A 7,482-nucleotide genomic window follows, 5' to 3' on the forward strand; every position below is an offset into this window, starting at 1 on the left:
TTTCCAAATCATTATTATACTCCAGTAAATGTATAACAAGGAATGGAATGGATGGCAATGAAAATATCGTCAATGGTCTGCCTCGTAGACTATCATGGTTGACTTTGTCAGAATCTCAATGAACATAATGATTCCAATACTAACTTTCTAACATAATGGATGCTTGTTTTATTAGAGAAACAGTAGGTTTAGAATCCTTAAATATGGGAAAACTTTGAAATGAATAGAGTCTAAGAATATTATATATTCATAGTTTAAATATTAGATTGTAGTGATAATAACATATTTTAATGGAAAAAAAATGTGATATTGCTTAATCACAGTTTGGAAAATAAATAAATAAAAAGTTGATTCATTTTAAAATTATTAATCACTTAAATTTTATTAAAAATTTATAATAAATATAAAAGAAATTTCAAATATTTATTTTGTTTGTTTAATTTAGTGAGATTGATTTTATCTTTTTTAATTAATAATATAACTTTTCATAAAAATACAATGTTTTATTAAGATGGGAGTAGGTGAGGAATTTCAAATTAGGGTTAGGGCTCCGCCATACAACAGTCTATTGGGAGCCCCATAAAATAGGGTTATTTCCACATTCAGTCCTAGCAATGAACTATGGTGATTGTAGCATTGGATACAAATCCTACCCTTTTGGATACAATACAAAAATTGTGTTGTAAAAAAGGGTTATTTTCACATTCAACTCTTCATCCGTCCGAGGAATGAAATATGGTGATTGTAGGTGTGGATAGAAATCCTGCCCTTTTGGATACAATAAAAAATTATATTGATAGAATATGAGAAAGTGTACATAAAAATATTATAAAGACATAAGTTATAATCGCCATTAGGGTGTGAATGTTTTCATGTATTATGAGATAGATGAGTGTTTTATTCCTAAGTTGTTATATTTCTTTTTGTAAAAGAGGAGTTGTTATTATGAGTATCTCAATTTTATGGAGTGGTGGTCGTTGACCTTTAATTCATTCCACTTTAAATTTTGCACCCATCCCTTAGATTTTTTCCTCAATTGTGAACAATCAAAATACACATTTGCAATTTTGAACAATCAAAATACACATTTTCCTAGTAATTGCTATCTAGCATGTAGAATTTGGCAAGGCCTTTGTTAAAATGGGAGTCTTCTTGTGTCACACAGATGGAATTTTAAGATGGAGTCTGACCAGTGTCATTTTCCAAAAGAGCTACAAAAGTGTACTAAGGTATACATGGTGGATAGGGATTAACTTCCTCTTCTTCATTGAATTATTAAGCATCAACAGAATATAATCTTTTACTTTTGAGTAAAATATAAATCCAATATTAAAATATGAATAATATCTTGAAACCAAATAAAACATCAATTTTCGAAAAGAGATTAATGAAAATCGAGATGTAAAAGTAGAGTAGAAAAAAAGTTTGTAAATAAGAAAAGGTTGACATTCACATTAAAACTAAAATAAAAAACATAAAAAATTAAAATGTAAAAACGTCCTGACATTTTCATTTGACGGATTTGAAATTCCAAGACTGATACCAATATTTCAAAATCTATTGAACCATAAATACAGGAGCCCACTGTAATGTCTCAAAATCTATTGAACCACAAATACGGGAGCCTACTGTAGATCGAAACAGGTACATTTTCCAGTATACACTGCACGGCGTATTAATGGCTCGATACCTGCTAAATACGCCTCGCCATGCGTGTTGACCAATAGCGAGGAGCGATGGTGCTTTCCTTTCCTTTGAAGTGGATGGCCTTGGCTCACGTTATGCATTAACCCGGTAGGAAAGCCGATAGCTCCGCCGCAATCTGTATATGAATGAAAGGTCTCCATTGAGGCGATGGAGGAAGTTCGATCTCAGAAATAGTGTCTTCTGCATTTACAATGCTATACGATGAAGCGTTTTCTTTTTCTCCAATACAGTATAAAATGCCATTCGCATTATATTCCTGCCCACCTCTTCGATCACACGCAAAATTCTCTTGCCATCAACAACTACGTTTCATCCTGTAATCGAAATTTCGAGTACATCGAGAAGAAGGATTCTGAAAAAGAAGATAATTTGGGAGAGAAACCGAACATTAGGTATCCAATAATAAACAGCCACTTCATGTGTGTTGACTCCAAAGCTTATTCATCACTATTGCAGCGATGCGCCAAGACAGGGGCATTACCAGAAGGAAAAACTATCCACGCCCGCATTGTAAAAATTGGATTGAAGCAAGAGCTTTTCTTACAAAACCACCTTATTAACATGTATGGTAAATGCGGTAGTTTGGAGAATGCACGCCAAGTGTTTGACAAAATGGCTAAACGAAATGTGGTTTCTTTTACTGCCTTGATTTCGGGATATGCCCAAGATGGGCGAGGTGCAGACGCTTTGAATCTTTTTCTCCAAATGCAAAGTGAAGCTATTAGGGGAAATTGCGTCACTTTTGTCAGTGTCCTCAAGGCGTGTGGGATTGTCGGTGATTTACAGGTTGGAAGACAGGTGCATAGACATTTCTTTGAAGCAGGTTTTGAATCCAATATAATTGTAGGCAGTTCTCTTGTAGATATGTATGCCAAATGTGGTGGAATTGAGGACGCGCGCAATGTGTTTGATAAAATGCCTGAACATAATACTGTGTCTTTAACTGCAATGGTTGCAGGATATGCACAATGGGGTAATTTGGATGAAGCACTTGAACTATTTGATCAAATATCTGTAAGAGACACAGTTTCGTGGAATGCAATGATTGTTGGATTAACCAAGAACGAGCATAGCGACAAGGCCACGAAAGTATTTTTTAGAATGCAGAGTTCTGGGATGAAGGCAGATAGAATTACTTTTGCTAGTGTTCTCAGAGCTTGTGCCAATCTTGCGGTTTTACAGCATGGTAAGCAGATCCATTCACACATTGTCAAGACTGGATTTGAGATGGATTTGATAGTTGGGAGTGCTCTGGTCGATATGTATGCTAAATGTGGAAGTATAGAAAATGCTATGGAAGTGTTTGACAAAATGTCCGAAAGGAATGTTGTTTCATGGACTGCAATGATTGCAGCATGCGCTCAGCATGGCCGAGGAAAGGATGCCCTTCAATTGTTTGAAAAAATGCAAGAGGCAGACGTGAAAGCTAATGAAATCACTTATGTTAGTTTGCTTTCTGCTTGCAGCCATGCCGGACTAGTAGATGAAGGTCGTCATTTTTTCAATTCAATGGGAGAAGTGCATGGGATCACTCCAAAAGTAGAGCACTATAGCTGCATGGTTGATCTTCTTGGCCGCGCTGGATTCCTGGACGAGGCAGAGGAATTCATACGCGGAATGCCAGTCGAACCAAATCTTGCTGTATGGGGGGCCTTGTTAGGTGCCTGTAGAATCCACGGAAACATACAGCTAGCAGGACGTGTAGCAGAACAGATTCTGCAGTTGAAAGTGCAAGACAACGCCACTTATGTACTGTTGTCAAACACTTATGCTGCCTTAGGTAGGTGGGATGGTGTAGCTAAGGTGAGGAAATTAATGAAAAACAACGGACTAAAAAAACAGCCCGGATGCAGCTGGATTGAGGTCAAGAGTGGTCTGCATGTATTTATTTCAGGAGACAAATCTCACCCACACAAAGAGGAGATTTACGCCATGCTGGATAAGCTGGCTAAGGAAATTAAACAAGCAGGATATGTACCCGGCACAAATGCTGTGCTGCTTGATGTAGAGGAAGAGCAAAGAGAACTTCTCCTTTGGTGTCACAGTGAAAAGCTGGCAATTGCTTTTGGGATTATTTCAACACCTCCTCGGACAACCATCCGAGTGATGAAAAACCTTCGTGTATGTGTTGATTGCCACACTGCCATCAAGTTTATCTCTAACACAGTTCAGCGAGAAATCGTTGTGAGAGATGCCAGCCGTTTTCATCATTTCAAGGATGGGCAGTGTTCTTGTGGAAATTATTGGTGAGGGCTAAGTGGGGTACGCAACGTATATACGTTTTCTGATGAGGTGTTTCCCAGACTATGGCCTATGTATGAGTCTATGCCAATTTTAAAAGGCAAGATGCAAAGTTTAATGGGGTGATAAAGGAAAAACCCCTTCAACAGTGTTGCATAATAACCAAATTATACTAAAATGAATCTGTAGTAAGAGGACATCTTCTGAAGAGGGAAGTTGAGAAACAAAAATCTAGATTAGTAGGTGTTCAGATAACAAAACAACAGACAAACGAAGGGGTAAACCCTAGACAAATGAAGAAGAAACCTAGCCCATAAAAGAGGACAAGAATACCAAACAAGCACACCTGTAGCAGAGAAGGTTGATTGGATCACAAGCAGAGGCCAAGAAAAGAATTAGACCCTCATCTGCTTTGAAATCACAGGAGAAGCCTATATCCAGATCATCTACCATGAAAACACCAATGCTGAGCTTGATGCATTTATCTGGAGGAAACTATCGGTGCGGGCTAATTGGGGCACACAACGGATATAAATCTTCTGATGAAGTGTTTCCAGACCATGACCTATGTATGAGCCTATGACGTTTGTGAAAAATAGGATGCAAAAGGTGTAATCAAGGAAAAACACTTTCAACAGTCTTGCATGAAGATCGAATTATACTATAAAGAATCTAGAGCAGTAAAAGGACATCTTCTGAAAAGGAAAGACGAGAAACAAGAATCTAGATTAGTAGAAGGACAAATAATCAAAAATAAACAAACAAAGGGTGAATCCTAGATGATGAAGAAGAAACCTAGTCCATAAAAGAAGACAAGAAGACCAAACAAGCACTGCTGTAGCAGACAATGTTTGTTGGATCACAAGCCGAGGCCAAGGAAAGAATTAGATCCTCATCTGCATTGAAATTGGAGGAGAAGCCAAGAGCCCCATCAACCTCCATGAAAGTACCAATGCTGCGCTTGATGTATTCTTCTGGAGGATGGCCAGGCTGAACATTATCGATTGAATGGCAAATACATCAACATGAGGACTAACTAATGAAGATTCAAGGACTATGTATAAAATTTAAGTTTCTTAACTGTTTGAAATTCTTTCCTCTGATCGTGCTTATGTGTGCCTTCTCCTTCCTATGTTTTATTGTATATACCTGTGGGTTCATCGGTTAACAGGTATTGCAGTTTCAGAGATTAGAGTTGTTGAAAAATATTTTACAATCTTGGAGCTATTTTCAGAGATCATCAATATGCAGTCTACCTTGCTCGACTGCAATCTAGCGTTTTCTTTGTACGCTTCATTCTATTTATTTTTGTGATTTTTGCCATGACAGAGTGTTCTTAAGATTGGTACAAGATAATACAATGATCTATATTATATATCCTAATACTAAGTGAGGATACACATTGCAGGACACTTTTTTCGATAATAATTTGCAATCACGAGGAAATGGAAGTCTCAAGCTTCTACAGATATAAAATAATTTATCGTCTAGATTATCAACCATGATTTAGGGTATAAAGTCTGTTTGCACCTTTCAAAAGTGGAACTGTCATATTTCTGTTATGTCAGATACCGATAAATGGTATGGTGAACTTTCAAAACATGGTACAGTGAAATCCCATTGTTTTACAAAGGTATTCAACCATGTGAGGAGGTATGATAATATAGCTTTTCAGTACCCTAGTTTATTCTTTTTTAATTTGATGATTCATTGGTACATAGAATCTTTCAACCCTTCAATATACTGTAGGCGGGTTGGAAGAGGTGGGGAATATGGAAAAAGAGCCAAAATGTATTGTTGCTATAGCGGGCATAAACCACGCTTGACTAGAGTTTTCAGATTTAGTAATGTCATATATGTGTGACTTTAGCTTTGGAATGGAGGAATATGATTGATGTAGTAAAGTCGTTTGTGGTTTTCGAATGTCCATTTGAAAATAGCTATGCTAATTACTTAGACATATTGCCATTTGTAAGATGTCCTTCAAAACCTGGAACCAATCACTTTGTATGGAGTTAGAAAGTTGTGGAGACTATAATTTTAGTTTCCTGCCTTTGCATCTTGAATATAATAGCATTTTTCAGAAAACTCAAAAACAATGCCAAGGACAAAAATTTAGAAAAGTGGTTTGTTTCCAGAAATATAGCGAGAGATTTCGAGGAATATTTCAACGTCACTAAGCTTCTCCCACATAAACTAGGGTACCTAATTCTGGGATGTTTGACCAAATAGGGTATTTCACATAGGACAAACACCTAAAGTAACCACTCGTACAAATACATTAAAGTTTATAACCCCATTGTTTTTATGTGGTTAAAGCCCTCAAAGAGGGGAATATTTTACAATCCCAATGAACATGACCACTCGAGGCAATTTATTAATGCAAAAGAAAAATATGTATATAAGATTGATTGATTAATTGATTTTAATGACATGCATGAGGCTGAATAGCCTAAGGGACCAAGAGAATAACAATTGTAGCCCTTAGTCATACTCATTTTGATGTTGGATCTTCTACTATGGATCCTAACTAGAAGGCTAGCAATCTGGTTGTCCTATTCTCGTCAAATAGGTGGTGCACATTGTTGACCTTTAAACTGTTTTCATATCGAATTTGGATATACTCATAGGCCACACATTCCATGACAAAATATCGTTCCGTCTCCACCACACCTTTATTGCAGAATATGCAAGTTCTCTCTTCCCAAACTTCCTTTGGTACCCTCCACTTACCGGTCTCAGATCTAAGGTGATGTGATCCTATCCTCAACGGTGCAATTAACAACCTTTCTTTTCCTTTAATAGCTGCCCCTAAATATGTTTTCTCACATGGCGGTCCTAAATTCTTCAAATACAATTTTTTTTATTACTTCCTTGGTGTTAGGACATTCATGCAACTTGATACTCTGTTAACCACTTCTTGTTTTGCTTCATCCATGTTTTCTTCCTATGGTCTAACTCCTCATTCGTAGCTATCTTGGGTCAGCGTAGGTTATCCATGTTTTCAGCATTCTTTAAATAGCTTATTACTCTGATTATCATTGTCGTATCTAATGGAAAAGTACCTACTTCATCTAAAATAATTTCATATGGCTATGGATTTTACTTTATGATTGCTAGTAATTAGTTGCCTCTAGATTCTTTTTGGTTTTCTTCAACTGCAAGTTGACATGTTGCTTCCCCATACTTCACAACCGTAGAAAACAATCGACGTAACTAGCAAACCAAAAGTTTCTTCTTTGGCTTCCCAGTCCCAAAGTTTAGCTTTTCTGCACCTGTTTTGGAGTAAGTATGCGGCTTTCCATCTTCCCTATATCCTTTTTTCCCTACAAGTTTCTCAACTAAGCTTATATTGGAAGTCAACCCCGAGATATTTGTATTTTGTCACTATCTCTAATGGGTTGCCTTCGAAAAGAAAGGTGATTGGTTCATCTTTTCTATTTAAATATAAGACCAGCTTAAATCCATTTTACCTCCAAATCTATTAAGTTCCAAGAGGGATCAAATCTCTCGTGGTGCAAACTTTTTTTTTTA

At 36.8% G+C, this 7,482-nt stretch overlaps 1 pseudogene; it reads left to right on the forward strand.

Annotated features, from left to right (window-relative positions):
- The first annotated feature begins 1,630 nt into the window (after positions 1-1,630).
- LOC149173179 (pentatricopeptide repeat-containing protein At4g14050, mitochondrial pseudogene) lies at positions 1,631-4,183 on the forward strand (annotated as a pseudogene).
- The last annotated feature ends 3,299 nt before the right edge of the window (positions 4,184-7,482 follow it).

This window comes from Pinus tabuliformis, chromosome 4_2 (genome assembly GCF_031772625.1).
Source record: "Pinus tabuliformis cultivar Carrire ecotype Pingquan chromosome 4_2, CPIR1, whole genome shotgun sequence".
NCBI classification, from domain to species: Eukaryota; Viridiplantae; Streptophyta; class Pinopsida; order Pinales; family Pinaceae; genus Pinus; species Pinus tabuliformis.